We start from the raw sequence: 11,638 nt of genomic DNA, 5'->3' as shown, positions 1-11,638 counted from the left end.
AGGTAGATAGCCTATATTAAGATATTTAGCTTCGATATTTAATATATACCCGGTAAGAGATATTCCGCTACGGACGGTTTCTTACGTAAACCTAGCGGCCTAAGCGACGACGACGACGATTAATAAGAAGGCGATATAAAGGACTTTATTAATATATAACTTAATATAGTATACGTAAATATAGTCGTATTACTTAACGTCGTCGAATAATCTAGCGATAAAGCCCTACCGTTATAACCGCCGGAAGAATAATCGATAGAATCGTAGGAAAAAATAACGTTTCTTACGCGATTTTAATTACCTAGCCGATTAAGAAATAACCGATTAGTAAGGTATTAAAGGCGATAAACCCGGTTTAAGAAGGAAGCGTTTAAATACGTCGTTTCGGAAGATATCTTATGGAAGAAGCCCGAGAAGTATAAGGGTATACGACGAATTATCGACTAAGAGAAATTACGTAAAGCTATAGTTAAGGATTATTACGAGGATTTTAATTATAAGAGACGTACTTTAACCTACGATCGAATAGCTAAACTATATTATTAGCGCGGTATATTCGAATACGTCGCCCGAGAGGTTAAATCATATCCTAGATATTAAAAAGAAAATAATACCCGGAAAGTCGATCCCGCCTTATATAACAAGTTAATTAACGTTCTTACCTACTAGGTAATAAACGTATAATATATATTAATAAATAACGGATTTATCGTAATAATCGAAGTACGAGACGAACTATCCGGTTTTTTCGAAGCCCGAGTCATTAGAAAGATAGATTTTAAGACGATCGCTAAGTTCCTCTAGGAGTAGATATTTCTATAGTACGGCGTACCCCTAGTAATTAAGTATAATAATAGTTCCGAAAATAAAAAGAAGGTCCGTAAAGTAATAAAATTAATCGGTATTAGAGTTAATATCGGTATTACTTATTTCCCGTAATCTTAAGGTATAGTCGAAGTTAGGTATAAAGTAATTCGCGGAAGCCTTATAAAAGGTATAAACGGTAGCGATCGGGAGTAAACGAACCTATTAGGAGTAATTATATAAATAAATAAGACCTCGACGCGCTTATACGGAATGTCGTTATACGAATTAATATATAGGCGTAAGGCTATTATTCCGATAGAAACCGTTATCCTAACCTAGCGTATTATAAATTAAAAGAATATCCCGGACCGAGAATCGCTTTTAGTTATACGCGTACGACTAATCGAAAGACGCTAGGAAGATATATTAACCGTAGCTAAGGTTCTAGCGATTAAATATAAGAAAGTTACCCGGTACTAGGACGAAAAAAACGCTTACCGGATACGAAAAGAGCCTCTAAAAACCGACGACTTCGTATTATTATATAATACGCTACGATATATAAATAAGTCGATAGCCGTAAAACTAAAGTACTACTAGAAGGAACCGTACCTAATCGCCGAAGATCTAGGCTATAGTCGTTATAAGCTTAAAGAACCGGATAAAGTTACGCTATTATACCTAGTTTTAGGCTATAAACTACAGAAATTTATTTAAAATATTAACGGGTTTTAAGAGCTAGAGAATCCGGAAGAGGACGAATAGATTATACGCCTACTACCGATTAAATATAAGAACTAGGAATCGACGATTACTAACGACCCTTAAGCTAAAGGAAGCCTAGAGCCTATGCCCTCGGTAATCGACGACGAAGAAGAAGAATAGTTAGCCCCGAACGATAAAGTACGAATTATAGTAGAAATACTAAATAAAAAGCTTAAAGGATACGAAGTTATACCTAACGATAAACCCGGACTAAGAAGATCGACCCGACTTAATAAATAACCCTCCTACTATAGTATAATAAGGCTATAGTATCCTAAAATAACCTACTTATACCGATCGAGGAGTAATAAAGCCTAGGAGTTTAATATATAGTTACTTTCTTAAGTAAGGAGGAAAGAAGTTATTCTTATATAGTTATTAAAACCGGTAGCTTATATACGAAATTAGTACCCTAAATTATAATATTAATAGATATGCCTTTCCTTATTTCTTACCTTAAAAGAAAGTATGTTTCTATAGATTATTAACGCCGATTAACGCGTTCTTATACTTAGATAAGTTATCCTTTGCGTTTATCGTTAGGAATCCGGGATATTAATATCCTAATATTACGTAATTATTATATTTTAATATAGGTATATTTTAGTATTTAAAGGAAAAGTAAGGAAAGTAATTCATATTAATAAAAGCAAAAGAAAAAGGAAAGAAAAGGAATACGCGTTTAAAAATAAGCTAGAAGTAACGTATACCCGCCGATTAATACCTCTTTTTTCCTATCTACCCTCTTATCCTATTCTTTACTTATTAGTTACTAAGAAAACCAGAAACTTATTTACTTTTCGATCCCCGGAAAGTAACGATCTTCGAGTTTATTATAAATAGTAACTCTTTCCCCGTTACCCGTATTATAAGCGGGTATAAGGCCTGGCTTAGATCCTTTATTAAAAGGGGGTTGCGATTTATTCTTACCCGTAGGTAGGTAAACCGTTCGTTACGAAATTCGTAACGTATTCCGTTAATAGAGAAGAAATAAACGCCGTAGGAATACCCGAAGATACGATCGGAGGCTAACGATCGGTAGGAAAAGAAGGGCTATATGCCTACGTATTTAGCGGTATCGGAAGAGGCGAGCCGGCGTTTATAATACTAGTAGGGTACTTCGTTAGGTACTTTATATTATTAAACGAATAAACTAGCGACGTAACGAGGGTCCGTCGTTAATCGACGGAAATATTCGCTAATTAATTCCTTATTATTAATCTTTATAAATAACGTCCGGCGGCGAAAGAATTAGACGTAATAAGCGAGGAATATAATATAGCTCTAAAGGTAGGTAACCTTTTAAAAGTTCTTACTTATAATCTCCTATACGATATACCGGCCGGCCGCCGGCCTACCTAGAAAATAAAACCGAACGTTACGAATTATCTTATTATTAGTTAATATAGCCCTTAATTAATGGATCTTATTAATATTAAGAGTTATATATTTAGCGCTATTAGTTTATTACCCGAATTCCTTCGATATTTCGGAGTTACCGGCCGATGATTACTTTCGGGCTTTAGTTTAAAGGACGGGAGTACGAGGCGTACGGTACTTATTAAGGCTTAGGGATTAACCGATTAACGTCCCGAAATTCCTCGGTAAAGGGTAGGCGGCGGAAGGATTCGTCGGACTATTTATTTATTAGGTTTACCGGCGGCGGTATCGACTTAGCCCGCTAATGCGTTACGGCTTTTTTCTTATCCTCCATAGCCTTTTTAAACGCCCCGGTAATCTCCTCGTCGGTAATTCCCGTAGCCTTTAGCTATTCGAATAACTTAAAAGCGGTCGCTTAATTTAGTTTAAGGAGTTACTTTTAAATGATAGGGTTTATTATATATATATATATAAGAAAAAGAGAGATAGGGACGACGAAATTATAAATCTAGAATTAAGAAAAATCGAAAAACGAATTAAAACGAAGATAAAGGACTTAGGGAATGAAAGAAAGGAAGTAGATCAGAACCGTAGAATAACGAGAAATAAAAAGGGAGGTCGGACGAGAACGAAAGAATCGAATACGTTACCTAGGTCGTAAGTACCGTACTTAGGAGAGTTTCGATAATACTTACCCTAGCCTACGTTTAATTACGAGTCTACGAACGTACGTATTTATTATTTTATTAAGAGTATATAATAAGAAGCTATAAGCTAACGCGTTTCTTATTATAGCTTTATACGTATACGGGGGAACGCGCTTTTCTAAAGCGTTAGCCGTAAAGGTATATTTAATTATATCGTTAATACGTCTCCCTCTCTTCCTTTCTTTTTTCTTTTTAGGTATTCCATTTCGAAAATCCCCCCCTTATAATTATTATATTCTTATTAATCTTTAGCCTACTTTTCTTATTATTAATTTAAATTTTTATTTTTACTTTTAACTTATTATCTTTTTTCCCCCTTCCTTTAATTCTTTTTTTTATTATTATTTTCATTATGTCTTTCCTTCGTTCCGCCGGAATCCCTTTCTCCTTCTTCTTTCCTTCCGTTTATAAAGACGTACGTCGTACCGATTTAACCGACTTAATAGAACTCCTACGGAAGATTTATAGTAATAAAGATAACTAAAGTAATATAGAGGAATATTAGCTTAATACTTTAGATAATTACGATTTAGGGAAGGATTCGATCGAACTAGGATCCGATATAGCTTAGGCCTTCCGGTTATCCGCTAATCGATTCCGAATTATAAATTAATAGCTATAGGAATAAACGAGGGTAGCCTTAGCTAACTCTTTCGTATGCTTCGCCCGTTACGACTACCTTATTAACGAAGATATCCGCGCTCTTTATACCATAACTAATTACGACCTTAAAGGCCGAAAGGCGGCCTTCGAAGTAAACCCGTACTAAACGATAGATTATCGATCGATAGGATCGTTTAATTTCCTAACCCGTTAATACCTTCTCGATAACCTTATCTTTGTTTTAGTTTTTACGATTTATACGGATTTAATAAACCCCGAACGAATTATTACCGACCCTTTAAAGTTCTCCTAAGCCTACTTCGCCGTAATACTATACCTCCTTAAGCCCCGAAGATTATTTAGCTTTAATATAATTAAGAACGGCGCTTTCGATTAAGCGGCGTACGCGTTCGGTTAGCTACGGCGGGTATAGGAAGACGGTAATCTCGAGCTTAATATAACCCCTTAATCTACTTACTACGTCGCGTTAATAGATTAATAAAATAGCTTTAGTTACGGTTTTTAAAGCGGTATTTTACCGTATCTTATCTTTAAACGACCGATCGAGGTCGCGCGTTAAGCCTAAGAAAATAAGGGGCTCGATTCCCTTAATACTATAAGAGAATACGCCGAGATAGTAAAGTAATTTTATAGCGTTTAAGTTTTAAAGGGGGGGGTAGGTATCGTTAAGCGTTTTCGGTAAGCCGTAGATTACTAGAAGCGAATTAACCTTATTAACGTTATAGTATCCGTTTAAAGTACGCCGATCGGCGAGCCCCTTAGCCGTAAATCCTTCGTTCGGTTTATCGTATAAGCCGAAGTCCGTCGTTTCTTTATAGCCTTAGTACTTAATTTCCTTTATTTCTTCGTATCGGCGGACGTAAACTTCCGCTATAATAACCTCGTTAAGGTTATAACGCGTTTCCTTCCTTTCCCCGGACTAGAAAGAATTAGGGCTTTTTAGTCGGGGGAAACTTTTATACCGTATAGGTAGAAGGAAGATACCTAATTAACCCTTAGGACGCGTTCGTTTCCTTATTATTTCCTTAATTAAGAGAGCTAGAATAAGACTAAGAAGAAGGTAGCCGAGATAGAGAAGGAGAACGCCGATCGGGTTAGATCGGCGAGGATAAACCGGGCTAAGTTAGCCGTAAAATAATAAAGGGGCTCCCTTATAATATTAAACGAGAAGTTAAAGGCGCGGCCGTAGTAATTAGATAATAGCCGGAGGAATAAAGTTTCGCGGTAGTTTTTAAGGGGAGATATTAATCGGGACTTACCGTACTATCCTTTTTAGTTTAATTATCCCTTACGATATAATTAAACTAAGGAAGCTATAGTAGTACGGTAAGATATATCGTTTTAATATATTACGTAATACGTTACGATAAGCCTTATACCTATATAAAGTAACCATAGCTCCCGTAAGTACGGGATATATTATGCTTATTATTTAGTTTATTACTTAGTTAGATTATTATCTTTATTATTTTTACTTTAATTAAAGATTCGTTTTTATTATTAGATTTATCGTTCTTCGATTAATATATTTATTTTAGTTATAGGCGCTTAAGTTACTTCGTCGTACCGTTATAGCCGAATAAGTAACTTTTACGTTTTACCTCTTTTCTTTCCTTACCTCTTATACCTTCGGGCTAGCGACTACTATATCTTTACGACTAAGGGGCATAGCTAAGATACGATAACTACATTAGATTCCTTGTCTTTCGATTAGTATAGCGATATTAGTTTTATTTATCCTGGATCATCGTACGCGCCGTAGTCTTCGTTAGAGTATACTTTCGAGTAAACCTATCCGGGTCTCTAGCATCGCGTACGCTCTGCTCTTCCTTAATACGACCCCGCTTAAAAAGAACTTAATAGGTTAGGACGGGAATATATTAAGGTACTATATTTACGATAGCGAGGCGTACTTAGCTAACCGGTACCTTAAGAGAGACTCGCCTTATATCGGAGGCCTCGTTAAGGGAAAGGGAAAAGCCTAAGCTCCCTAGGTATACCTTAACCTACGAAGCCGTATCCGTTAATAAGGATTATAATACGGTTTTACGTTAAAGTTATAATAAAAGTACTAACTATTATTAAAATATACCTCGATTTCGATTCGGGCGTTAAAATAAATTATATTAACGTCGAATTCGCTAAGTAAGCGAGACTTTAACGAGCTAAACTTATAGCGCCGGTACTACGCGTTATCGGCGACTTACGGTATCTAAGCTATAGGATATATATTATACTAATACGAATTACCGATAGTAAGGGTATAATAAAGACGCTAGAACGCCTATATATAGCGATCGACCGAGACCTTAAACTAAAGGGGAGCCCTATATTACTTTCCATAACGATAATAAAGGACGAGCGTATCCTATTCGATACGGAGGCGAATCGATAGTAGTTTAAAATTATAAAACCTACGTACGAACTTATAAAACCCTATTAGTTCGTAAAATACGTACGAAAGAACGAAGTAAGAGTCTTCGTAGTAATCTAACTATTAGAACCTATCCCATTATCCGATAAAGAGGTATCGATATTAAGGCGTATTAAAGACTTACCTAAAGAGTTACGAGACTTCGTCGACGTATTTAACGATAAGGAAGTAGCTATATTACTACCCTATAAATAGGCCGACTACGCTATCGAAACGCCGGAGGATTTCGTACCTTCCTATAGCCTAATATATCTTCTAGCCTAAAATAAGCTCGATACGTTACGAGGATATATATAGGAAAACCTAAAACTTAAACGTATACGGGAATCGAAGAGCCCCGTAGGAGCCCCTATCCTTTTCGTACCTAAAAAGAACGGAGGATTAAAGCTATGCGTCGATTATAAGGGGTTAAACCGACTAACGATTAAGAACCGATACCTCTTTCCCCTTATATCTAAAATCCTCGATAGGGTTTTAGGGGCAAAGATCCTTTTAAAGATAAACCTAAAAGACGCGTATTATAAAATACGAATTAAGGAAAACGACGAATAGAAAACCGCTTTCCGAACCCGATACGGTTACTACGAATATCTAGTAATGCTCTTTAAACTAACTAACGCCCTTATTACCTTTTAAAATTATATCCATAAAGCGCTTTATAAGCTAATCGATATCGTTTATATAACGTACCTCGACGATATCCTTATCTTCGTATAAAACCGAGAAACCTATACGCGTAACCTCCGTTAAGTCCTTAAAAGGCTACGAGAAGCCGATCTTTACGCTAACGTAGCGAAGTATTCCTTCTATCGCGATAGTATCGAATTCTTAAGGTTCTATATATTATAAGAAGGAGTTTCGATAAACCCGAAAAGGGTAAATATTATTAAAGACTAACTAAAATTTACGACCTTTTACGAGATATAATAATTTCTAGGATTCTATAACTTCTATCGTAGATTTATAGAAGGATATTCCCGTATAGTAAAGCCCTTTTACGAATTATTAAAAGGAAGTATTAACGGAAGAAAACCAGGAAAAGTCTAGCTCGCGGGCGAGGAAGTACTAACGTTCCGATAACTACGCGACGCCTTTATAAAAGCGCTACTACTTCGATATTTCGATCCCGAGGCGCGTATAAGGATCGAAACTAACGCTTCCGGGTACGTTATATCGGCGATCCTATCGTAATTAAACGAAAAGGGCTTATATTACCTTATCGCGTTTTAATCGAAGAAGTTTAAAGGCGTAGAGCTTTAATATAGTATTCCTAATTAAGAGCTAATAACTATCGTAAAATTATTTAAATATTAAAGGTACTACGTATAAAAGAATCGATATACCGTCGAGGTATTATCGGATTACTATAATCTTTAAACGTTTATAAGATAACCTAAGCTTAACGGGAGATAAGCTAAGTAATATATATAATTAATACCTTACGATTTTATAATATAATATCGTAACGGTAAACGTAACCCCGCCGATACGCCGTCGAAGCGACCTAATTATTATAAGGAAAAGGAAGCCTAAACGGAATTACTATTATTACTAGAAGTAAAGCTAGCCGTAATTAGAATATCTAATAAGGATAAGGAACCTTTTAAGAGAAAATACTTAGGGCATATTCTATAAACGATCCGTAAGTAAAGAGCTAGCGAGATAATAATTTAAGAAACGATATACGACTATAAGAATATTTCTCTAACGCATTTAGAAAAGTAACCCTAAGCTTAAAAGGCGAAGAAAGGAACTAGAGGTAGCGGATAGCTCCGTTAGAGCCGATAGCTCTCCATAAGCGGTAAATAAAGATAGGTTAGTTAGGTATTAAAACCGAGTTTACATTCTTATAAAGCCGGGCGTTAGGAAAGAGCTTATAATACGCTACTATAACGATCCTTTAGCGGGATATTTTAGTAAGAAGAGCACTTATAAGCTCCTTTTACGTAAGTATTACTAAAGAGGCATAGGGCTAAATATAAAGGAGTAAGTTACGGGGTATTAGGTCTACTAGGGGATACGAGCGCCTCGGTATCGCCTTTATAACGAATTATAGTTTCTATCCCTATTAACCGGCCCCTGAAAAGAGATCTCGATAGACTTTATAACGGAAGTCCCGGAAGTTTAGTATCGAGGTTAGGAAGTAAACGTTATTCTCGTAGTAATAGATCGCTATACGAAGATAACGGAATTCTTCCTTACTACCATTACCTTATTAGCCGCCGAACTAATAGAATTACTATACTAAAAGATATATATAAAATACGGCTACCTAAACGGAATAATTACCGATAGGGGAAGCTTATTTACGAGCGACTTCTAGTTTAGCTTATATTATTACTCGAAGATAAAGAAAAAACTCTCGATAGCGTATTACCCGTAGATAAACGGATAAACGGAAAGGATAAACTAAATATTAGAATATTACCTCCGATATTTCGTTAGCGATACGTAAGCGAATTAGCTAAATATACTAAGCGAAGTATAATTTACCTATAATAACGCAAGGAACGTAATAATAAAATTATTATCATTTATATCCTTAATAGGATACTACCTAGTAATAGACTTTAACGTTAGGAACGACGTCCCTAAAAGGGAAGTATCGGTAGCAAAAGAAAGGATAGAAATCCTAAAAAATATACGCGAAAAGGCACGACTATATTAATAAAAGGCTATCGAATCGTAAGCGAAGTATTATAATAAACGCTATAAACCCCTTAAGCTAAAGAAAGAAAGCCTAGTAAGGCTTTTTACGAAGAACTTAAAGCTTAAAGGCATAAGCCTAAAGTTAATACCTAGATTTATCGGACCCTTCCGGATTCTCGATACTATCGGGTCGGCGGCGTACCGCTTAACCTTACCCGAAAAATATTAATCGCTATATAATGTCTTCCCTATCTCCCTATTAAAACCTTAAAAGATAAGGAAGTAAGAATAAGAGCCCTAGTTCCTAACTATACCGGAGCTAGAAAAAGACGACGACGAATAAGAGATAGAAGAAGTCCGGGGAAAGCGATAAAAGGAAAAGGATACCTTTTACTTAGTAAAATAAACGGACTAGCCGTTAGAATATAACTAATAGGTTCGGAAGGAAGATATAAATAACGTAGCGGTTAAAATTAAGTAGTTCGAAGTAAAGGATTAAAAAAAGCGGAAAAAGAAGTCGCCCTAAAATTAAAAGTCTTAAAATTTCCCTAAAGAAGATACTTAAGAACTACTCTATAAAATACCCGAAGGCGGAAAAAAGGAACGGCGATAAAACGCCGGAGCCTTATTAAAGTATTACTAGAACGATACTAAGGCGTCGCCGTAGCGACGGAAAAATTAAAAAAAAAGGCCGCGCCTAGCTTTACGTTACTAACGCGTCGTTTAATCGTTAGCGGGAAGCTCGGGAAATTCGTCTTAATCGCCGAAGTATTTTATATTAATTAGGTATTCCTTTATAATTTCGTTTAACTCGTATATAAACGCGCCTTTCGCGTTAATTTAAACGGAAAAGCCCGCGTCGCCGCTTATTAAGCGATAAGTAACCTAAAGCTATTACCGGGCGAAAGCGGCGTCGTCCTAGAAACGACGGTTAAACGACGCGATAGATACGAAACGGAGATTACTTACGGTATCGGGACCTAGGTACGGGTAGCGAGTAACGAAGAGGTTACGGCGGTTTATTATTTATAACTCGTATTCTTAAATCCTTTATATATAGGAATTAATACGCGCGATATATATAATAAACGCTAACGCGTCGATAACGCGTCGCTATTATAGGAATAACGTATCGCGCGATTACGCTTAGTATTATTCTTATAAAAACTAGCCCTATAGCTCTTCTTTATTTACTCGAAAGCGTAGAGGAGGCGGTAAACGAAGGCGGCGAGGGCGTTTCGTAAGTAAGAGGAATATACGAATTCGTTAGGTTTATTATCCTCGTCGGTTTCTACCGTATAATAGCGGTTAATAAAGTTAATTACGGTAAATAAGCCGCGCGTATCGCCGATAATGCCGTTAATTAGCTATATCGATACGTTAGCGAAACGCGTCCGGAACGCGCGCCATAATAATAACTTACCGGGATATATTCCTTACGGCGATAGGTATAAAGGCCGTACTTCGAAGAAACGGCGTTAGGAAATACGTATAAGGAGCGGAACGGTATCTCGAAATACTTTAGGCGATATCGGAAATAAATTATATACGATAGGTCGGTATTTTCTACCGGCGTAGCGTATTCGGTAGGTAGGTTATAAGCTATATTAACGACGGCGTTTCGACTATACTACGCCGGGCTTAATTTAAGAAGGAAAAGGGAGATTAAGGAACGGCGTACCGTAAGCATATTAATAATAAAATAAGGGAATAGAAATAATAATACGAAGGTACGTCGACGACTCTTATTTAATTATTTAATTAAAAGAGGATAAGATAAATAAACGTAACGAAAAGAAGGAGAGCCGACGGATAAGAGAAAGGAAGAAAGTTAAAAGAAGCGGGCGTAACGGTAGAAAAATTTTATATACGCCTAGGAAATAACGGTTAACGGTATTAATCGGTAGAATTAGCCGGCTATATTAACAAAGCCCGATTTAGTATTTAATACCCTAGGGTAATTAATAGAATTAATAACATAACGCGGGCGATACTATATCGACTCGTAATCGGAACGACTACTGTAGTAGTGCGGTAAGACATGCCCTCTTGATGCATTACGTAACACGCTACGATAGGCCTTATGCCTATATAGAGTAACCATAGCTCCCGTAAGTACGGGATATGCCATGCTTATTATTTAGATTATTACCTAGTTAGATTACTATCTTTATTATTTTTACTTTAATTAAAGATTCGTTTTTATTATTAGATTCGTCGTTCTCCGATTAATATATCTATCTTAGTTATAGGCGCTTAAGTTACTTCGTCG

Source organism: Durotheca rogersii, assembly GCF_024521655.1.
Source record: "Durotheca rogersii strain YMJ 92031201 chromosome Unknown GGS23scaffold_4, whole genome shotgun sequence".
Taxonomy (NCBI): Eukaryota; Fungi; Ascomycota; class Sordariomycetes; order Xylariales; family Xylariaceae; genus Durotheca; species Durotheca rogersii.
The sequence above is the reverse complement of the archived record's forward strand: the minus strand, read 5'-3'. Positions refer to the sequence as shown.